This window comes from Canis aureus, chromosome 11, assembly GCF_053574225.1.
Source record: "Canis aureus isolate CA01 chromosome 11, VMU_Caureus_v.1.0, whole genome shotgun sequence".
In the NCBI taxonomy this organism is placed as follows: domain Eukaryota; kingdom Metazoa; phylum Chordata; class Mammalia; order Carnivora; family Canidae; genus Canis; species Canis aureus.
Window position 1 is genome coordinate 34,272,632 of NC_135621.1, and position 23,440 is coordinate 34,296,071.

Sequence of the window (23,440 nt, forward strand, 5' to 3'; positions counted from 1 at the left end):
GAGAACCAGGTCGATCCTACAGGCCACAGACTTCCTCGGTCTCTCAAACCCATTCCCTTCTCTCCATTCCAGCTGGCTCCCCAGGCTGCCATCACCCCCCTTCTGCCTACAAGCTCTCTCACTACCCCCATCAGTCTCCTCCCCAGCCCTGATGCTTCACCCAACAAATCCCACAGCCAGGGAAAAAGCTTGAAACATGAATCTGCTCACATCATTCTCCTGATATCAAGGATAGCATTGACCCTTGAGGGAATGAGAATGAGATAAGAATGAGAAAAAGATGCCCTCCTCCAGGCAGGCACGGGTCCCATACTGGGGCCCATATCCTGGTGAGTCAAGAGGCAACCCCTTAGTCGGCATCCTTGTGCAGGACACATCCTGGGTAACTGACCAGGTCACTGCTCTGAATACAAACACCAAACTCTTGCCAGGGGCCTCCAAGGTCCTGCACAATGTGGCTCTGGCTTATTTCTGCAGGCTCTTCCCCCTTCACTCTAGGCTCACCCCCGCCCCCAGCCACTGCACTCCACTCTCTGTCCAGACAGTTGGTACAGCTCTGGACTCCCCAAGCATTCCACGTATGCCCTCCCTTTGCACAAACTGTTCCCTCTAAACCCAGCCAACTCCTGCACACCTTTCAGTTCTTACCTTAGATGTCCCTTCTTCCTTCACCAAGCCTCACCTGACCCCACTACCCCAAATACTTGCCTCCCTCCCAATATCCTCCTTTACCCTGTACCATAAGAGCCTGTCTACTCGGCTGTCTGTCCTCTGTACCCCAAGCTCTGCAAAGGCAGGGACCTGCTGTTTATTCACCAGTGTATCTGGGGCATATGGGGCATATACTTGGCATGAGATACTTATTGAAAGAATTAATCAACTAACAAAGAGGTGACGGAGTTAAACAAGATGATTTATCATCAGTAGGACAACAGGATTTCAGTTTGGGAAAGGGCTCCTGGGGATCCCTGGGTGGCTCAGCGGTTTGGCACCTGCCTTTGGCCCAGGGCGCGATCCTGGGGCCCCGGGATCAAGTCACGCGTCGGGCTCCCGGCATGGAGCCTGTTTCTCCCTCCCACTGCATCTCTCTCTCTCTCTCTCTCTCTCTCTCTCTATCATAAATAAATAAATCTTTAAAAAAAAAAAAAAAAAAGGAAAGGGCTCCTGACTAACTCCGTTGGACTGATCATTGTACTGAGGCGGCGGCTGATGCCTTGGGGAGGGCCCATGACTTTCCTCAGCTCCCATGCTCGCAATCCTCAGAAGCCACACCAACCCTCCATCCACTACAGTAGGCAGAGAACAGAAATCCCTGCAGCCCCAATAGGAGACAGTCTGATGGCAAAATGCAGTGGAACACAGTAGTTAAGCTCCAGGGATTTGCGTTGTGATAAGAAGGCCCAGGGCTACTTATGAGCTGTGCGGCCTTGGGTGAGTAATTCATATACTTTGGGTCTCCAGTCTGTAAAAAGGGAACCAGGGACCCATGATGGATGGGCAGGGATGCATGAGATATGGCCCGGAATGGAAGAGATTCGGCGTGAAAAACACTCAGCAAAGGCCCTGGCACATGCTCATCAATTAAAATGAGCTGTGCATCCTGTAGCTGATCAGTGCTTCCTATCTCACACTCCCTCCTCCCCCACTAGGCCCCAGGTCTAGGGTTTCCCCCTTTGCCAATCCCTCCAGCACAAACCTTACCCCCAACTCCCTTCCACCATCACTGCCATGCAATGGACCACTCCAACTTCACCAAAAGCAGAGAGAGGACTCCAGAACAGTCTTCAGGATTTCGGGGTTTTCAAACAATCCCCTCAACTTCAAATATCCCCTTCTATGTCTGGGAAAGAAAAGGGAGCCTTCAGGAATGCAGATGAGGCCACGTTCAATACCAGGCCATTCATCTGCAGGGAAGACAAGAATATGTCTGGCAGATAGCACCTTTTAAAAAATATTCCCAACCTGTTTCCCCCAGTATCTTGATGCTTGCAGCTTTCGGTAAATTTTAGTTTGGAATCAAAGACTCCAAATGTGTGTCTCCTATTAAATCCTTGGGTGGCACCTGGCAAATTTACCTCTAGGTCTCCAGGGAAGCAGAAAAATGAATTATTAGCATTTTATCTGTGCGAGGCACATCTCATAAAGTCGGGGAACAATGTAGTTTCCCCTCAAATTAATTTCATTTTATTTTAAAATGGTCCATAGAAAGTGAGCAGAAGAAATAGATTGTTTGCTGATCAGCAAAGATCCTCCTGTGCTTTGAGAGGGAAGAAAACAGTTCATTTTCCCAGATTACTGGATGGAAAGCAAATGTGAACTCTCCACCTCACCTAATGCGCTTGCATTTTGTGCTCTCGTGGCTTTAATCCCACCATCATTCGGTATGTTCAATAAGCATACCAGACTCGGCAAGGGGGAGTTTGGGTTTTTTTTTCTTAAGAGCCCAAAGGGGGCTGTCTGTGTTTCCACAGCACAGTCTATACATCTGACATGAGTCACATCGCCCTGCACTGCGATTCTGTTCTCCACTCCTGTCCCACTGTGCCCCTAAAGTCAGATATTTCTCCCCCCGCATCTTTATCCCCAGGTAGGGTTGCCAATTAAAATACCAAATGCACAGTTAAGACTGAATGTCAGATAAGCCTGCAGTATTCTGGACCTAACTTACACTAAAAAATATTCCTTGTCTATCTGACATGCAAAATTTCATTGGCACCCTTTTTGTTTGCTAAATATGGCAATCCTAACCCCAAAATCCCCTCTCATCTCATCCACCTGACTCTGAGAAGTCATACCCATTTTCCCATAGCTGAAGAAACAAAGGCTCAGATGGGCTAAAGATCCTGCTGAGGTTACCCAGCTAGTGGGTGGGAGAGCTGAGAGTGAGCCTCTATCTTTCCACCCACGTGCCCGGTACATGTTGTGGAGTCAATGAATGCAGCACGCATGCATGCAGATGCCAGGCACCCAGGGAACCCGCTATGCACCTTTCTCTGAGTCATCATTCCCTCCCTGGAATCCCAGCCACACTTCCTTATTAGTGAGATTGCTGCCCCACATTCCTCTTCTTGGGAAAGGGCCAGCTTCCCGGGAACAGCACTGATGCTGTGGATGGGGCCAGGTTCTCCCTAAGTGAAAACAAATCTCCTGGTGCCAGGAGCAGCAGGGGGGGCAGGGTGGCTGGAGAGAGCGGGTGCTCACCATCCTGAGAAAACAGGTGCTGGGTCAAGGCCTGGATGCTGACCATCCCCCATGGCAGCCTGGCCTCCTGCGCTCCATCCAGACAGGCAGAGAACTCGGGGCAGGTGTCCCACCCCTACTGCAGCTGAGTGACCTCAGACAGGGCTGACCATGAAGGAAGGCAGGCTGGCCCAGAGCAGCACAGTGGAAGGCAGAGGACACCCACAGCTGTTCCCTCTGCCCGGAACTCTGCCCAAACCCCCCACCTCACTTAAGTGTCCCCTCCCCATAGTAAACATCACAGACCGTAAGTTCATGAGCAATTTCTCTTGTTCAGCACTTTTGTTCTCTTTGCCACCACGGCCGTAGCACCTATAACACTGTCTGGGGGCCTCTGGGTGGCTCAGCAGCTGACCGTCTGCCTTTGGCTCAGGGTGTGATCCCAGGGTCCTGGGATCGAGTCCCCCGTCGGGCTCCCCACAGTGAGCCTGCTTCTCCCTCTGCCAATGTCTCTGCCTCTCTCTCTGGGTTTCATAAATTAAAAAATCTTCAAAAAGAAAAAAAAAAACCACTGTCTGGCAGACATTGGGTGTTCAGGACATACCCGGTAAGTGAGACTGAATGGAGGTCTCTGTTTAAAAAAATAATAAGTAATAAATATATATACACAGATATGGATATTTTATATGCATATTTATATATACATACATAAACACACATGCACACATATGTGCCCGTACACACACGCGCACACACATAAACCCAACTAAAATTAAATACAAGTAATGCAGCATGGGGATGCCTGTGGTAAACCCTCCAGAGGACCCTACCACACCCCTTCACACATACCATGCCCTCTCCCTGAATTTCACAAAACTATTCAACTTTCAAACCCCAGCTCAGGGGGCGCCTGGGCAGCTCAGCCACCTGAGAGTCCACGTCTTGATGTCCCCTCGGCTGTGGTCTCAGGATCGTGGGGCTCTGCACTCCACTCCACGATCGATGGGTCCGCCTGGGAGTCTCTCTCCCTCTGCCCCTCCCCCAGCTCGCTCACACTCTCCCAATAAATAAAATCTTTAAAAAAAAAAAACCTCAACTCAGTTGCCTCTTTCTCCCAGAAGAGCTCTCTGACCCTCTCGGCCCCCCCCCACCCTGTGGGGGAGCCCATTGCCCCATCCCCTCTTTGACTTACTGGTGCCGTCACTGTTGTGGTCATTACCCTGCATCGTAATTTACTAAACTGCACATTTTGAGGTCCTTGTGGTGGGCTGCGTTTCGCCAAAGACGGCTGGGGCAACCTGTCCCCCACACGTGCTTTTCTGGAATGTGACCTTGACACACACACACACACACACACACACACACACACCCCGGCCGGTGGAACTCCTCCTTGCTCCCTGGGAAGTAGGCTGTGTCTTGTGGGAGACTGTGGCCAACCGAGAGAGTGATGCCCTGCTGGTCTGGGATGCAGCTGTTAACTGACCCAGAAGGTTCTACTTTCTGCCTCTGGGAAGCCGGGCACCACGGAAGAAGGGCAACTACCCTAAGACTTCCCTGCTGCACAAAGTTCAAGCTACACGGAGAGAGGCCCCGGAAGACGCTATGTGGAGAGAGACAAGCATGAGGGCACCAAACATGGGACTAAGGAAGCCATCTGGGGAGTAAATTCTTGAGCCTCGGCAACCGCAGAGATGTGCATCAGAGATGAACTGCCCGACTGAGCCCTTTCCAGATCCTAATGCACAAAACCAAGAGCAAAATCAACGGGTGGCTTTGAGCTGCTAAGTGTTGGGGTAGCTTGTTTTGAGTGATAGTTAATTGAAACATCCTTGAAGACAGGAACTCTATTTCATTTAACTTTACATCCCCTAATCTAAAACAGTGCAAGGCTCATAGCTCAATAAAATTCAGCTGAGTTGAACTGGCTCAGACTGAATTTAATTTTCCCCAATTTAGAAGGACTACTTTGGTAAATAAAGCCAAATGTCCTCAGTCACCAGCTGAAACTGCTACCTGGCCCATGTGAAAAATGGAAGGGAAGAGCATACATGGAAATGTATAGACTATTATATGGGACTCTAAACAAAAGACTTTTTATGGGAATGAAATAAAACTATGATTATCCCTAGCAAGTTTTAGGAATATTGCCGGCATGACAGCCACTGTAAAAAACATCACAAAAAAATACTCCCATTTTTGGGTCTGGTGCCAGGAAGCCATGACATATTTCTCCATTCCCTGCAGGACCAGAATGGAGATGTGATCCTATGGGCTTGGCTCTTTCCTCCCAGGCATTCGGAGACTGAGTCTGGCAAGTCAGGGACTCTGTTGCCAGTAAAAATCGCATTTACTTTTTTTTTTTTTTTAAGATTTTATTTATTTATCCACGAGAGTCACAGAGAGAGAAAGAGGCAGAGACACGGGCAGAGGGAGAAGCCGGCTCCATGCGGGGAGCCCGACATGGGACTTGATCCCGGGTCTCCAGGATCACACCCTGGGCCAAAGGCAGCGTTAAATCACTGAGCCACCCAGGCTGCCCGCATTTACTTTTTATTGGCTGACACTTTGGAGCAGCCTCAATGTGGAGGGCTTCCTGTTCAGTGATCCGGCTTCAAGACATCTCACTGGACCAACAACAGCTGTTCCCTGGTCTGAGATGTCCCTTCATGTCCTCTACCCTCCGACTTGCCTCAGGGGGGTGGGGACGTGCTTCTGCAAAATCCTCTTAGGTTAGCACCCACCTTAGACCTTCCATCTTTCTGAGATCACAAACTCAGAACCAAAAGGGACCTCGGAGTCACCTATGTCATGCTCTGGCCTAATCCCTGCTTCAGAACACAAACAGGCCTTTTCTTCCAGTGCACTCTCAGGACAGCTGGGAGGGAGTAGGTGTGAGTCGTGATTCCACTATTTGTAGACAGAGGCACCTTAGCAAGTCCCATGACCTCGCTGGGTCTAACCAGGCCAAGGATGCTCACAGGATACCCATGGAGACTGCATGACATATGGGTGTGGGGTGAATGAATGAACGTTGCTGATGAGTCCAGAGCTCACGGTAACAATCCATCAGCTTCAGCCTGAAATAATGTCTTTCTTGCTGTAGCCCCAGCAGCTCCAGAAAGCAACCCCCCCACCTTTGACAATCTAGATCCTGGCTTCATTCTCTGGAATTTCTGGGTGTTGGAAGTGCATGGTCTCCAGTTCCCTGGGAGCACCCTGCTTTGGGAAGAAGCCTCATATTGACATGAGCAAACCCCCACCATGGTGATGGGTCAGAGCTGGGCCCTACCCACATCCAGTCAGAACCAATTTGCCCAGGACATATTTACGAGGATGGAGAGAAAGGAAAGCTCTTTCTCACTTGCTGATATAATCTGAGGAAGTCAGGGCTAGGGTAGTGACAGCCAACTGACTGGCACATGAGAAGCTGAGCTAAAGATAAACCCACCAGGGAGGAAGGTACAGCTGGAAAGGGCAAAGGGCAGCTGAGGTCATGATGGGGCCCTCAAGCAGCTTTAGCCCTGTTCCTGGACTTCTCGTTTACATGAGTCAGTGTTTTCTTCCCCTTTATGTTCACATGAGTTTGGGTTGGATATTTTATCACTTGGAACTGAAACTGTGCCCTTTCTATCTATGCACAAAATCAAAGCTCCCTCTAACTCTCTTTGTGGGGCAAATTCCACAAAACTCTACCTTCATAGAGTTCTAAAATCAGAGAATGAGCATCTTTCTGGTCTCACACATGGCCTCAAAGATATGTTTTTCAGGCCCACCCAAGGACCTACTTATTTATAAAGGGTCCCCTGCCTCCATCACACTTGATTTTACCTATCTTTTCAACCCTGAGGCAGTCCATGGTGATTCACAGACAAGATACTTCACACTCACCTCCAAACACTAAATAGTCCATAAACGTGGGCAGTCCGGGTGGCTCAGCAGTTTAGCGCCGCCTTCAGCCCAGGGCATGATCCTGGAGACCCAGGATCGAGTCCCACATCAGGCTCCCTGCATGGAGCCTGCATCTCCCTCTGCCTGTGTCTCTGCCTCTCTCTCTCTCTGTGTTCTCATGAATAAATAAATAAATAAAATCTTTAAAAAAAATAGTCCATAAACAGAAAACAGGGAGGTAAAGAGACTCCCCTTCTAGACAGAGAGAACCTCCCAAGCACCAGTAAAAGCAAGAGAGGTATCCAGCTGAAGTCTTACCTGGGAAGTTGGGATGAATGACCAGACCAGCCTGGAAGACCACTGTCTTTCATTGGCAATAAACTGGGTCTGATGGAGAAAGTCATGAGCACTTTCCAACTACAATTTCTTCTAGAGTCCCTTTATGCACCAGAGTGATTATAAAAGCCAATCAGTCATTTTGGAAAATCAGCACTTATTAATATAATCAGGTTGTTCAATTAAACCTTACTGAAGTATTTTTTAAAGATTTTATTTATTTATTTGATACACAGAGAGAGGGAGAGAGAGGGAGAGGGAGTATGCATACAAGGTGGGGTGGAGAGGGGCAGAGGGAGAGGGAGAAGCAGGCTCCCCAATGAGCAGGGCTCAATCCCAGGACCCTGGAATTATGAGCTGAGCCAAAGGCAGATGTTTAACTGACTGAGCCACCCCGGTGCCCCTAAACCCTACAGAAATATTAAATTAAATCTGTATTGAAGTTTAAAGTTGTATGGAATCAAGATCAGGTTCACTATCAAGTATGGGGACAATGACTTTAACACAGAGGGCATAGCCTGACCCCATGTTTGCTTTAGCAACTCCTTAAAGTGATCCAGAAGACCAGGACCACTCCTCAGTGTTCATCAAAGGATGAGCTGACCATGACAAGGGTGTCAGCCATCACCCCTTTATGAGGCCAATTATATTGGGTGACTTTGGGGGCTCAGGGTGTATCATTCAAGAAATACTTGTCTGAGGATGAGCTCTTGGAGAAACATGACCTCTGAAGTCCTGGGATTCGCTGGCAGAAAATTGCAAAGCATTAACAGGAAATATCTGTTGCCTTCTCTGACAGGTACTTACTTAGCGTGAAAAACAACAGGTGCCATTAACCAGCTACAACAGGCACTGCTGGCTGCGAACCCAATCAATATCCCTTTCCTGTGCTCTTCCTTAGGAAAAGCACTCAGATCAGGGAGTCATGGTGGGAAAGACATGTCCAGCTAAAGAACTAAATTTCTTAGCTTCCCTTGGAGAAATGGTGGCTGGAGAGGGGCTAAGTGTTGGTCAAAGAGATATAAGCAAGATTATTGGGTGGGGCATCAGTGAGGCTCCTTGAAAGAAGAGCTGAATTCACTGGCAGGCACCCCTTCCTCCACCCTTCCTCATTCTTCATTGTGCTTAAAATGTAGAAGCAATGACTGGAGCTGTAGCAGCCATCTTGGGACCTTAAAGTACTTTGAGAATGCAAATCATGTGCCAAAGATGCCAGGGAAGAAAGACAAAGAAGCCTGAGATGTTGTAGAACCACCTGCCTGACCTTGGACTGTCTACCTGCCTTGGGCTGTTACAAGAGAGAAAACTAACTCCTTGTTTGTGTAAGTCAGTTAGTTTGGTCTCTGATACTAGCTGCCAAACACAATCTGACATCAGATTGCCCATTAAAATCAAGTGTTCTTATTGGTCAAGAATGACAACTTTGATTCACCTCTGGCCACCTCTAACAATCAGAATGCTCTAATTGAATGATACATAGGTTCGTGCTCTAATTCTGGAAGAGCTGATCAAGTAATATCTTCACTGAGCACAGGGCAGGAAAAGGGGCAAAAGAACTGAAAGATCCAGACTCTGCCCTCAAAGAGCTTACAGGTAATGGGAGAAGCAGGTCATGGCCACACAAAAGGCTTCCAACAAAAGGAGCCATGTGATCCACAGCTGAAGCACCACAGACACCAAGCAAAGGCTGTAGAATTTCAAAGAAGGGAAAATCTGCTTATTCTGGGACAACCCCAGGAAGGATGTAGGGCTTGATTTGGAGCCATGCGGCTGAGAGGAAGGGGAGAAAGGAGCCATTCCAGGTGGACAAGCTGCTTGAGCAGAGGTTCAAGATTAGGCATGAAAGTGTTTGGGGGAGGGTGGGAATAGCCTGGGAAGCCACCGAGGTTCCACTGAGGCAAGAACAGGGGGTGACAGGATGAGGAGCTTGGGCTTGACTCTATGGCCACTAACAGAGGCTAATCTGGGGTGCCAGGAGGAATGGACTGGATGAGAACAAGCCTAGGGTGAGACTCCCATAAGGAGGCTGACTGTGGTCTGTAGGCCCTGAGACATTCTGAGTAGGGATGGCATTTGCCAGCTCTGGCCCATGTGGCAGACAGAATGACAGTGGCAATGGCACAACCCCAACATTTCCAGCTGAGAGTAGCTCTGAACAGCTGGAGGGACAGGGCAAGCCCAGTGCACATCATCCCTCCTCCCCTCCCCTGCAGGCAGGCTTCCCTTTTGGAAGATTTGGCATTTAGCCTCCTCCCATTCCCCAAAGAAAGGACACGAATCTGGCATCCAGAGGCAGAGAAGGATGATGCCCTCCATCCAACAGAGGGTTCAGGACTCCAGACACAGGCTCACAATGGCTCAGAATGGAAGGGACCTCACCTGTCATCAGGAAACCACAGAATTCTAGAATAGTATGGGCTCCTGGGAGGTCCCTCAGGGATAAGCTCACCCACTGGTTTTCAAATTGGGTTCCATACGGCTGTAGGGTCCGATGTTCAACAAAGGGGATAGTGAGTGTGCCAAAACAACTCTACTTTTTTGTGTTTCAGATATTGAGGTTCCCAGAAAGGCTGCATTTCAAACCAAGTCTGAAACCCACCACCAACCCAACCCCCTTCTTCTTACAGATAAGGGAACCGAAGCACACAGAACCCTGAACCCTTTTTCTTGGAACTCCCATGGATCCTGTGATCACTGGTCAGTGTTACATTTCCAGGACAGCCTCACAAGATTGGGGCAATGCTGTTCCCACTCACTGTGGGAGCCTCAGTTCCCAGCACAAGACCGGCCAGCCACAAGGTGCTTCCTAGACACCTAAACAGAGCTCGGATTGAAGGTTAGAGGTGGCTTTCAGTGGCAGAGCCACAGTGACTCAATCCCTGCCACGCCTGTGGCTCAGCGTGGCCCAGTTATGCAGGCGCCAAGCTCAGGCATGTGCTAACAGAGCATCCTCAGCTGCTCTGCACAGAGTTCCCAGCCACCTGAGTCGGTGTCCCCGCCCTGCCCATGGCTGGCTGTCTCCAGCTTCCACATCATCCTGTCCCTGAGCAATGGCATGAGCAAGTGTGTCCCTCTTCATGGTTGTTTCTCCAACACTCAGCACTGCCCTTCTACTTCTCTTCACTGAATTCCTAATTTAAAAAAAAAATTTGCAGGACACCTAGGTGGCTCAGCGGTTTAGTGCCTGCCTTCAGCCCAGGGCCTGATCCTGGGGACCTAGGATGGAGTCCCATGTCAGGCTCCCTGCATGGAGCCTGCTTCTCCCTCTGCCTGTCTCTCTCTCTCTCTCTCTCTCTCTCTCTCTCTTTCCTGTCTCTCATGAATAAGTGAAATCTTTAAAAAAAAAATTTTTTTTTTTAATTTTTGCCAAATCTTTAAAAACACACTTGGACCATGCAGATCGTTATAGAGAGAGCTAGGGAAGGGCTCAATCGTGGGAAGTCTCTGGTGAGCCTCCCAGGAGTGGTTTTTCTGTCTGGTGCTCATTTTTCTCCTTCTCTCTAAAATGGGAAGGCTGGCCACTCAATCAACCTCCTGAGAGCCGTATCAGGGCCCTATGTAGCTGTAGGAAAAGTGACCCATGAATTGTATACATGAGGGAGCACACGGCAGGCCACCAACTGTGGTTTCATCCCACATCTCTGAGCCCAAACACCACTGGCCCAAAGTTCCTATCCAGATTTGCAGACAACACACGGCCCCATCAGCAAGGAGAGGCTGGAGAGGGATCACCATTTGATTTTGCACTAGATTGTAACTATCTCAACAACCACATTACAATATGAATGTGAACATGTGTGTGAGACCGTGTGTGTGTGTGAGAGAGAGAGAGAGAGAGAGAGAGACAGACAGACAGACAGAAAGAGACACAGAGAAAAGAGAGAGAGAGAGGCCTCAGTTGGGCAGTGAAACTCGCAGAGTGGCCTTCTGAGGCCAATCTCAACTAGGTTTCTTGATGTCAAAAGCACGGGATAATTTTTTCCCAGTAGGCAGCTCAATTCCTGGGCCTCTTAGGGCTACAAACATACCCAATGCCTTAAAAGTGAAAATTATCAGCTCCAAAATGTGAAAAGAAAACTGCAAAGCCATAATTAATAGCTGTGTAATTAAGTGGCTAAAACCTATAACATGAAGTCAATATCATGAACTGTTGACATCAACACTCATCACAATTTCATGACATTTGGGGGAGGGTAAGCCTGGTTAGGTCTTTCTCACTCTGCAGGAATTCCCGAGGACACATGATGACAGCAGAGAAACCAGAGCCCACTGAAAAATGAGACATACACAGAGCAAAATAATTCCCAAAGCAAAATCATTACAGTTTTTTTCTAGCCATAACATAAATCCGATGGGGTCTGTCTGAGTGTGATGTGGGATGGTGGTGCCCCAAAGATGGGGAGGCTAGAATTGAAGATGCTAAAACTACCTACATGACCATCTGCAACTTTCAGCTATCACAACTCAACCCAAACTTAGAAGCCTTGGCAAATGTCTGGATTCTGACAATCCCACTGAACCTGTGTGCAAACACAAACGCACATACAAACACTAACTGCCTATTTCCTGGTACTGCTGCAGTTAAGAAATACTTGCCCTCACTTCTTCCAAATGGAAACAAACTGAATCTTTCCTTGATATACGATGTACAATCAATAACCTCCTACTTCTCCTTTCATAGAAAACTCATTTTACTTTAAGGAAAACATGATGAATGATTAAGATCCATAACAAAGACCCTGTGCACGGAATACGTAAGGATTTCTAGTTGTGACAAGTCTGCAATGGAAAACTTTTGGCAAATGGAAAACCAAGGTAAGAAACGTGCCTCGGAGCATGTCTCCCCTGGGCACACCCCCCTCTTTTCCAGTGCCCGGTGCAACATGGAGCAACCTAGTCTATGCAAGCACAGGATGGATTTTACAGCTGAGCTGAGGCACACGAGGCTTTGTGAGCCTCTGTGCTTGTGTTTTCTTCCAGAGGAAGTTTGCTTAGGCTGGGCCAGATTTCTCTAGAAAGTCTGCTAGTGGAGATGCTCAAGTAGCCCATTCTTTCTGGGCCAGCGGGAAGCTGGGGGAGGGGCCATCTGTGCTCTGCAGAGCCCAGCAGGAACACTCCTCCTGTCTACGTGGACATTCCATGCACTTCCTGACATGCAAGTAGCAGCATCTGAAGCCTGAATCATAATGCTCCAGGGAGCCCAGGAGGAGCCCCCCACCACCACAGCTGAAGGTGCAAAGGTAGAGGCTGGTCAGATGCAAGGTCTGACCAATTTCAGGGGAGGGCCCTATATCCAAATAACTCCATATATCCAAAGGCTGGGAGGGCAAAAGCTGGGGTAACCTTCATATCCCATCCTTCCGATGGGATCCCTGTGCACTCTTCCTTCCCACCCTGGAATATTCAATCCAGGATGTCAAAAACACTTGAGTACCAACAATGCACAGAGTGGCCTTAGGAAGCACAGAAAGAGCACTGGACTAGGAGTCAAACAGTCGCCCGGTGCTGCCACTTAACTTGGTGACTTTGGGCAAAATATGCCACCTCACCCTTAATACGCAGGGCTGTTAGGAATATTGATAGGAATAATTAATGGAACTTTGTCAACTGTGCAAGCCTAAAGAATTAATCACAAGGATTGTGGGATTCACAATTATAGTTAGTGCAGCCTGATAAGTAGCAGACATCTCCTCCCATCTTCCAGCAGCCCTGCTTCAATTCCACTCAACTGGCAGATGACTGTGTTCTCCAAGGAAGGGGGGAGAAGGGCAGACCTGAGTTAGTCAATAGGAGGATTAGGTTAAAAAGGCTCAGATTAAGAACTGAATCAATAAATGTCACACTGTTTCTGAAAAAAACAAACAAACAAACGTGGTCCTGGTCTTTCTAATCACAATACTGGCCTGGATATTGGCAGTGGTGTGTACTTTTCTTCCTACACCAGCACCTGGCATTTGGTAGATGCTGAACTACTTCCCAAATGAAGGACCAGGAGAGATGGAGAGAGACCCACGAAACCACAAACACTGAGTCACAACGGGGAGAGCCAGACATGCGGTTGCTTTACCCTCACAATCCCACATTGCCGATCTGATTAAATTGATTGCTCATCTAATAGCCGATGTTTTTAATCCCTGTGGAATTGACCAGCTACCTCATCATGGTCTAGACACAGCCTCAGCGTTACTAAAACATTTAAGAAATTTTCAACGGTCACATTGCACCCTCGAAGCAGATGGCCGGCAGCATTCACAGGACAGCCTGCGGATGGCGCACTCAGCGGCCAGGGTGGGACCCCCAGCTCCTGCCCCTGGACAGAGTGGCCGTCCAGAAGCCTCTTTAGCTTCTCTTAGTAAGGTCCCCAGGCTGTGCAAGAGAACTGGAGACACTGACCTCATGGATGGGGTCAGAGAACGTCTGGAAAGTAGGCTACACATATTCCGACACATGGCAGGCCTCAAAAAATAGGACCCAGGGTGAATTGCAATTGAGGAAAGGGGGAGAAAAAAAGCCTTGTTTCTTTTTCCCAGGGCAGCAGGGCATCATGGACACACACCTGGGTGATTCAGGATGCTAAGGTCCAGGCCCAGGCGAGAAGTGAGGACCTTTCACTTGGAAAGCTCAGGATTTTCCATTGCCTGCTCATGTAGCAGCAGCTGTGCGGCCCCACACACACCTGGAAAGGCCCCCAGCCCTCGGTGTCTTGTTTGCAAAACCCACATAATACCCAGACTGAAGGCAGCAGGTCTGCACCAGGGGCACTGTGCAGGCTTCTCCCAACGCTAAGATCCAAGAGTCTACGCAGACATAGCTTTCAACTCTGAATTAGAGCAAGGTGCCATCTCACAGAAAGAAAGTGGGTATAAGGGCATAATGAGCAATCATCCTGTTTTCTGTTCTTCAAAGAGAAGCAAGCTGTGGAAAGGAGAGCTTCTCAGGGCTGGGAACGTGGGAATAGAGGGGAAGACTCCCAGCCAGTTAGTTCTAGGCTCTTGGCTTCCCTGTTAGTGAAGTTTCACTGATTCATGGTGCACTTCACAGACTGCAAATATTTAGAGTGATCACTATATACGGACGCTGTTCTAAGTCTCAGGGCAAGAGTGGGAAATGAAACACGAATACCCTGCTGCACGGAGCTTACCTTCCATGGCCTCATTTGCTCATTGGACACATCTGTGTAAGTGCCAACTAGGAACCCAAAGATGAATAAGAAACAGTGGGGCCTGTAAAGACGAACAGGTAAGCTGGTGAGTCGACCGTGGAGGTGGCGGGGGCGGGATGAGAGTCCCAGCTATAACAGCAGAGGTGATCAGGCACTTGCTGCTCCCACACTCAGTCACATCATGGCATTTCGTCTTAGCCCCAAAATATTTCTATGCATTTGGGGGGAAACTGAAGCCGAGACATAAGAATCCACCCGAGGTGGCACAGCCAGTAAGGGATGATGCCAGAATGTGAACTCAGGCTGTCTGACCTCAGACGCTTGGTCATACGGCACAGTATACCCTGTTAGCTCCTCTCCAGAACATCAGCAGGTTAGACATCCTAGTGAGTACGTCACTTAGGCCACCACACCCCCAAAGTCCCCATCTTCTATACTGGGGTTCCGGCATTTAGGACTGATCCTTTCTGCAGATACAAAATTGATTTGGTCACAAAACCTCTTAGGAAAAAATATACATATTTCTTTCAGACAGAAGCAAGCCAGTTTTAAACCTCAGACCTCTGAGAGCCATAGGTGACTGTGCCAACTCTGACAAATGAAAGCAAGCACTTTGGCCTAGAAGGCTGGGACGTGTCTGGCTGGACAGGCTTATTTTTGGTTCAGAGATAGCTTTGATGAGTTCCACCTCTGCTTCCTTGGATCAGAAATGGCACCTGGGTGGTGAGGAGACAGCGGTGAACAGGGAGAAAAAGAGCTTAGCATCAGGGAAAGAGCAGAATTGCAAATCATCAGGAGATGCTTGGAAGCATCTAATTGGACCCTGCCTCCCACCAGCCCTGTGTATTTCCAACACTGGCTCTCCTCCTTCCCTTCCCCCCAACCCTTTGGGGTCCTAGAACTACGAGGTTCCAGGCACATCACCTGCCCCCCGGCTCCCCTCCCCCATCCCACCCAGCCCAGCCCTCCTCCAAGCCTCAGGGGGCACACTCTCCTGGCGGGTCCCCATAACCAAAGACAAAAAAACACAGGCATCTTGTGGGATCCCTGCTCCCGGAGTTGCGGAGCCTCCTGGGATGTGAGAGCAGAAAGGACTTGCTAAATCATCTGGGCCAGTGCTTTTCAGACTCTATGTGGCAACAGAACCCCGCTCTCAAATGTATCTTTATGCAGAAGTCCAACGTATGGAGGGCAAAGGGAAGGACAGCCGCTCTGGTGAAGTGTGTGCAGGGCAGGCATGGAAGCAAGCCTCCCCACTGCAAGGCCCTTTACGGAACCTTAAGGTCATGATGGTCCAGTTGGAACTGATTTGGCCTAATCCCCCCACTGTAGAGATGACATACGGAGACCATTTTACAGCCCCAAACATCCTCCCGGTTCACAATGGCCAGTGCGGTTCCTTCCCATCAGGTGCCTTGATGTTGCTTGTCCATCAGTCCTATAATAGTCCTAAAATGGTCCCAGGGGTTACAGGCAGCGACCCCTCCATAGCTCGGGCATGATGGTGCTCAGTACTTGGCAGGCCACACGACACAATGGGGCGCTTGCTCCTCCTGGACGCCTCCTCCCGCTGACTGGGAGGATATTTCCTCTCACTGGCTGCTCCTCCTTGGCCTCGCCCAAGTAAGGGCCTGGGCCTTGGTCCTCCTGTCTCCTCTACGCTCACTCCCTGGGTGACTTTGTCCTGTCCTCTGGCTTCAGAAACCATCTGTATGCTTCTGACTCCCAAATTTATACCTCCAAACTGAGGTCCCTCCTGAACTCAACCACGTAGCTGACATCTTCACCTGTGGTCCCCAAAGGCTCCTCAAACGCACACATGTCCCCAACTGGACACCCAGCCTCTCTGCACCTGTAAACCTGCTCCTTCCCCAGACTTCCCCAGCTCAATTTATGCAACCCCAGCCTTCCAGCTGTTCAGACCAAAACCTGGAGTCATCCTTGACTCCTCTCATGTCCTGACAGCCCACACCCAATGGGTCAGCAACACCCTGTTGATCTTCTTTTTCGTTACGGCCCAAATCCAACCACTTCTAGCTCACCTCTGCTGCTACCACCCTGGTCTACTGTCCCATCACCTCCTGCTTGCATTATTTTAAGGACCTCCACACATTGGTCTTCATTTCACTCTTGCTCCTCTAGAGCCTATTTTCTTCAACCAGCAGCCAAAGTGATTAAAATCATAAATCATAAAATCAAACCTGAAAATCCTTACTCAAAACTCCTTCAAAGTCTTCCCAGTTCACTAAAAATAAAAGCCAAAGTCTACAAAATAGCCTATGAGGACCTACCCAACCTGACTTTCTGTGATACTCTGCTCTCACCTCTTGTTCCTCTTGGCTCACTCACACCTCTCTACCACACTGGCTTCTTTGCTATTCCTGTCTCAGGGCCTTTGTACTGCTGTTCCCTCTGCCAGGAACACTTCTTCCTCAGTTAAATCCCTCACTTCCTTCACCTCTCTGCACCAATGTCACCTTCTCAGTGAGACCACCCTAACTACACTATTTATAATTACAACCCACCATCCCAGCCCTGCCAGGCCCCCTCACTCTGCTTTATTTTTTAATATGGCAAGTATCACTTTCTAATCCTATACTTGCTTACTTAGGTTTATTGCTCAGGGTCTCCCTCCACTAGAATTCATGGTCTATGCAGGCAAGGATTTTTGTCTGTGCACTGATATATGCCAAGTGCCCAGAACCATGCCTTCTACATAGCAGGCCCTCAATAAATATCTGTTAAGTGAATGAATGGCTGAAGGATTATTCTGCAGTTTACAGATCCCTTTTACATCTGATGATTCCTTTGAGCCTCGAAACTCTGTGGGGATGGACTTTTCAGAAAAGAAAACAAGTCCAGAGAGGTAAATCACTAGCTCCAGATCACACAGCTTGTTCTAGAGTGAACCTCATGTCCTCTCTGTCCTTAAACCCTCAAGATCAGGGTTTCTGACCATGCTGGTGCCCATCTCTCCAAAGCCCAGACCCTTTCCAACTCTCTTCCCTCCCCAAACTCACACCCATGTTTGCTGAACACTGTATTTGTAGGAACAGTGCACAGAATGCTTATTTTTCTCCCAGAGGAGCACTGATATACTTTTACTCCAATGAACTCCTATCTTGTCTCCAGGTGACACAGACATAAGCTTCCGGGCCAACTTGTGGCCCTAAGACCCTCGGCCAGAACACAGGAGGACACTGACAAGCTGTCCCGTCCCTGACCTTTGGTTTCCCCGCATATCACAATACTTGGACGTTCTGTAAGGAATGAAGGAGGGGGGACAGCGGGCAGAGAGAGACACTTTGTGATTGAGAGGAGGCTCCCTTTGTTCTTTCTTGACAACCACAGGCTGAAATGTGAGGTTGCTAAGTACAGCTTCATAACTGCTTCTAGTGCCCTGCTGACGAGTGTCTTCCAGGTTCAGGCCCCCACCACAAGAATGGCTACGGCAGCTGCTGTATTTCCGCCTCCCCCATCATACAACAAATTGTGTAGCTGCTCACAATTGCTCTTTTTGCACAGGCCACTGGGAAGCTCGGAGGAGCAGATCCTGGTTCTCGGGCCTTTGGACTCTAGGACTTACACCAGTGGCCCCTGGTTTCCAGGCTTTGGGACTTAGACCAAATTACACCACCTGCTTTCCCGGTTCTCCATCTCACAGGTGGCGAACTGTGGGACTTCCTGCACTGTGTGAGCTGATTCCTGTAACAAATCTTCTCATATGCAGTATTTTTTAAAAATAATTTTTATTTATTTATGATAGTCACAGAGAGAGAGAGAGGCAGAGACACAGGCAGAGGGAGAAGCAGGCTCCATGCACCGGGAGCCCGACGTGGGATTCGATCCCAGGTCTCCAGGATCACGCCCTGGACCAAAGGCAGGCGCCAAACCACTGCGCCACCCAGGGATCCCTCATATGCAGTATTGATATATCCTATTGGTTCTGTTTCTCTGGAAAACCCTAACACAGTGGTAAACCCTCAATACATTTCACCTTTGCCATTAGTAAGTGCCGGGCTTTACAGTTTCCCACAGCATTGTCTTGTTTGACACTCGTGACTCTGCACATACCAGAACCTGGTATCGTCATTATTTCCCATTTCTATAAGAAGATCCGGATTCATAGAGGTCGGGGGCCTGTCTGAGGTTGCACAGCATGTGTCCACCCTGCTGGGCCTGAGCTGAAGCCCTCCTACTCATTAGAGGGTGAGGGCACCTTCCTGCACACCCTCTTCGTCTCCTGTGGCTTCAGCTGCCCCCAGCCAGCAGCTCCACATTCTGACACCACCAGAGGCCATGAAATCGCCAGCTTACTCTTCGTCTGTTCTTGGCTCTGGTGCCGAGAGCAAGGGAACCGTGGAGCAGCAGGGTCAGCAGCAGGTTGGGAGAGGGGTGGGAGGCTGAGAGAAGAGAGGCAGGGGACACCCACACCTGGCTGCTCACCTGGCCACCCACCTGGCTGCCAACCTGGCCGCCCACCTGGCTGCCAACCTGGCCACCCACCCGCACCAGCCTACCTCAGTGATTGGAAGCAGCACATGAGGAGACTCAGCAACTGGGAGCTGCAGATGGGGCGGGGGGACGGGCAGGGCAGCTGCAGATGGGGGTGGGTGGGCAGCAGGGCAGCTGCAGAATAGGGTGGAGGGGGTGGGGGGCAGGTTTCCAACGAAAGAGGGGCACACACAGAATTCAGAATTGAGAGACGAGAGTCTCGGCTCTGTTCCCTCCCCACCCCCATGACACCCCAATGACACGGGTCCAGTGCAGGAAGGACAACCAGGAATCTAACCCCCCTGAATGTCTGGTAACCTGGTGCTGGTCACAGCCGCCCCTGGAGGCACACGGGAGGGGCAGCTGGGCCTCCCCAGACTCCCCTCCCAGTCCCCATCTGAGGAGGCTTTGCCCTACAGCCCCTGAACCCGTCCTAAGGGGCTCCTGCCACAGGCACAGTTTTACCTCTGGGGGGTTATTTGGGAGCCAGCCTAACCCACCTCAGGCCTGCGGCTTCATGAGGGCCAGAGCCATGTCCAATTCAGCCCACAAGGGTGAACCAGGCCCAGGCCCTCGGAGTCAGCAAAGATGAGGCTGCAGGGGGGCAGAGGCAGGAGGCCAAGGGAAGGAATGGCTGTGTCTGTTCTCCAGTACTTGAAATGCTCTGAGGCCATCAAGAGAGAAAGAAAGAGAGAGAGAGAGAGAGAGAGAGAGAGGGAAGAGGTGATTCGTGTCTGCTCTCATGCACATCCTGACGTCTGGACAGTGCTCTGCGTTGGCATCAGGAAGAAACAAGGACACGTGCCACCCCCCCCAAAAAAAAAACCCAGTTAAATCCAAGCAGCCTCCCTATCAGCTTCTGAATACTGATGCACTGGGGAATGGCTACCATGATTCTGCCCTGAGCACACCTGGTCTTTGCAGTGATTGCTTTCGTGGGTGCTGCCATCAGCTAATGGGGACCCCCATGCTCCCGAACTGGCATTTCTTCTACTGTGATACGTACAGTGAGAACCAGAGATACTACAGCCTGGTCGTAAATTAACCTCCAAACAATGCAGCCTCCTAGTCCTCGCTGCCCCCAAGGACTGATCTGGTTTGGAGGAAACAGTGCTTCACAGAGGACAGCGGGTGGGCTAAGAATCCAGAAATCCAGGTACCGGTTCCTGCTCTGCCCTGTGACCTTGTGATGCTGGGCTAGGAGGGCCTCACTCTTGAGCCTCATTTTCCCCACCTGTAAAGTTGCAAATTGAACCAAGGGCTCCCCAGGGAGGGGGTTGTTGCACAGGTGGGAGGCAGGGAGAATGGGAAGTCCCTTAAGAGCTGAGCTCAAATCCCCACTCTGCCATTTACTGCCTCAGGGACTCTGGGCAAGTTATGAAATGTGCCATAGCCTCAGATTCTTCTTGTGTGGGGTGGAGTGACAATACCTAACTGGCCTTCCCACATTCACCTTCCTGTGTGTTCTCAGTACAGCAGCCTACATGAGCTTCTTAGAACACAGATCTGGTCTTGCATTTCCCTCCTTAAAACCTTTCAAAGGCTTTCCAATGACCTCAGGAAAAGAGAGACTTCTCAATCTGGCAGACGGCTGGGTCCAACCTCTACCCAGTTCCCCTCACTTTGTTCTCCCAATCCAGCCACACTGGCCGTTCTCCTCACCAGGCTCCCTTCTGCCGCAGGCCCTTTGCACATTCTGTTTCCGTCTACCTTTTCAACCAAATGGGCCATTCTCCCACTTCTCTCAAGCCTCACTGCCAGATCGAAGTCTTCTCTTACTCTTGATGGCATCAAGAGCCTCAGAAAAAGCTCTTCCAGCCCTGGGTATCTTTCCTTTGTAGCAACCATCACAGCTTTAAATTTACCTCTACCTGATTATTTGATGAAAGAAATAAGTTCACTATAGGCCCACAAGCTCCATGAGGGCAGGGATCGTGTTGCTTAACATCTAATTCAGTTCCTGCAGTAAAAGTCGTAATGAATATAGTAAAATTCAACAACACCAACATTTATCAAGGAATTTCTACAGAGCAGACACTTCTCTACAGCTCTAAGAACTAGGTTTTATTATTAATCTCACTTAACAGGGAAAGACTGAGTCACTGTGAGGTTAGATAACCTGCCCAGTATCACACAGCTAGTAAGTGGTCAAACCCTGGAGGCCTGGTTACTGACAGATGATTTGAGGACTTTCACTCCATAGGAAGCAGGGTTCAGGAACCAGGTCTTTCAGCAAGGAAGCCAGCGCCTCTTCAACATTTGATAATACTAATAATAATTGCCAGCAGACATTAAGCATTTATGGTATGTCCAATACTACATATTCTAGGGATGTTTATATGAATCAACGCATCTTCCTAATGATACCATGAGGAAGTTCTACCATTATCCTCACTCAACAGATGAGAAAACCAAGGCTCAGAAGCTTCATTGGCTTTCCCAAGGTCATCAGAGTTTCCACCTTGGTCCGCTAAGTCTAAAGTCTGGGAAAACTCTCGCTCTGGGATTCTCAGGGAGGACTAGGACAGATTCTCCACCATGCCACAGATTTCTGCATTCAGTTCTAGTGAGAAGGACCATGCTCCCTCGGCACTGAGCCAGCTGGGCAGGGAATGGACAGAGCTGTCCTCTGGAGACAACAAAGACACCCACTGCCCCAGGGGCCTCGGCCAAGGAGGCTCCCAGCAAGCAACCGCACAGGGCAGCCAGGATGGGGAAAGCCCGCAGAGGCAGACAAAAGACCTGTGACCATGGGTCCTTCTACAAAGGACAATCCTCAAGCAGGAGCGCCAGCACCCAGGCAAGCCGCGCCCTCCACTGCACACAACCTTCAGGCCGCACTGGAGTCCTTCTGGGGTCCCCTCAGAGGCTTACCTGAGCCAGAGTTCACCACCGTGTGTGGGCCTTCAGAGCCGAAGTTCTGAAACCCAAACCCCAATTCTACCCCTTAGTATGTATGGCAACTAAAATCAGCTACTGTCTGAGCCTCGGTTTCCTCACCAGGAAAATGGGATTGAGAAACACCCACTTCACAAGAATGGTGTGAGGGCTTAACGAAGTATTACATATGAAGGCCTGCTGGTCCAGGACCTGAGCCAGCAAGTGTTAACAACCTCTACCGTTGCAGGTAAAATGCAAAGGATGGCAGAGGGGAAAGGACGAGCACATAATACAACTTGCCTGGGGCTCCCCCTCTTTTGGATTCACGTTTTACCCATGCCTGAGAGCATCATGCTGATTCACTATGAATCCATATAGCACCCATTTCCACAATAGAATGACAATAACAATAATAAACATAAAAGATGATAGGTATCAAGTCTTTACTTACCATGAGACAGTGGGGGAAAACACTTTGTATACACTACATATTATTTTAATCTTCACAAATATCCTACAAGGTGGCCCAGAGCCAGACTGCCTGGGTTCAAATCTGAACCAACCACTTGTTAGCTGTGTCACCTGAGCCAAATTCTTTAAGCTTTCTGTTCCTCAACTTTGGAATCCAGAATTGCAGTTGGGAGTGGAGGACCTGCCAGAGACCATCTTCCCCTGCCCCCTTGTTTCTACTTGAGGCCATGTGATGGAGTTCTGGTCACTGGAATATGGCAGGAGCGGATACAGTCACATCCAGACTGTCCTCTAAAAGCTTCCTACACAGCCTTCTGCACTCCTGTTGTCCCTGAGCAGGACGTCCCCAGAGTAGAGTGTTCCCGATGGCATAACTTCCATCAACATCCACAGGACAAAGCACCTCCCTGCTTTGCCACCAATTAAGTTCAACATGAATGAGAAGGCTACTTTTACTGGGTTTAGCCACTAAGATGTTAGGGTTTATCTGATGCAATAGCTGGCATCACCCTAATTACTGAAGACATCGGTACCATAAGTGAGTGGAGTGCTTAAACACGTGGCCTTGGTTTAGAGACAAGAGTAGGGTTTGGGACACTAGAGGTGCATGATGTACAGTGAAAATGTTTGGTTAAGCTGTCACCTCAGATAACTCAGAGGCCCAAATTGGGCCTGCCGAGCCTATAAGCTCCGGAGAAAGAGGTTTGAAAAAAAAATAATAACAGGAATAACAGGAGCTTGTTGGCCCCCGGCTGAGTTTAGCAAGGTATTTGAAAGAAAGCGGAACTATGGCACAAATTAGCCAGTTTGCAAGTGGAATTGGAAAAGAATAGTGGAGAACTGAAAAGGACAACTATTTCTAGATCCCAAACAGTAAGAGTCAAGACTGAGAAGACTTTTAAGTGAAGTAAATGATCAGATAAAGGACATAAGCTTCCCACTTGAGCCCCGTGGCCCCAAGGTAGCCATCATTAGATGGAGAGAGAAAGGAAGGTATCCAGCTAAGAAAGTGAAGAAATCATCCAGGCT

At 49.4% G+C, this 23,440-nt stretch overlaps 1 protein-coding gene and 2 long non-coding RNA genes across 9 annotated transcripts in view; 1 reads left to right on the top strand and 2 right to left on the bottom strand.

Moving 5' to 3' along the window:
- Positions 1-23,440, bottom strand: part of ABTB3 (ankyrin repeat and BTB domain containing 3) — a 310,072-nt gene that overhangs the window by 278,435 nt on the left and 8,197 nt on the right. The gene's annotated exons all lie outside the window — the stretch shown is intronic.
- LOC144323841 (uncharacterized) overlaps positions 1-23,440 on the bottom strand; it is a 42,264-nt gene that overhangs the window by 13,833 nt on the left and 4,991 nt on the right. The window lies entirely within an intron of this gene.
- LOC144323839 (uncharacterized) lies at positions 9,820-13,519 on the top strand. 3 transcript variants are annotated; one of them, XR_013389184.1, is made up of 3 exons: positions 9,820-9,914; positions 10,032-12,644; positions 13,349-13,519. It is a non-coding gene; the product is annotated as an uncharacterized LOC144323839 (long non-coding RNA). The 3 variants fall into 3 exon arrangements; XR_013389183.1 differs by having other exon boundaries at positions 9,827-12,219; positions 12,385-12,644; XR_013389181.1 differs by having other exon boundaries at positions 9,827-12,644.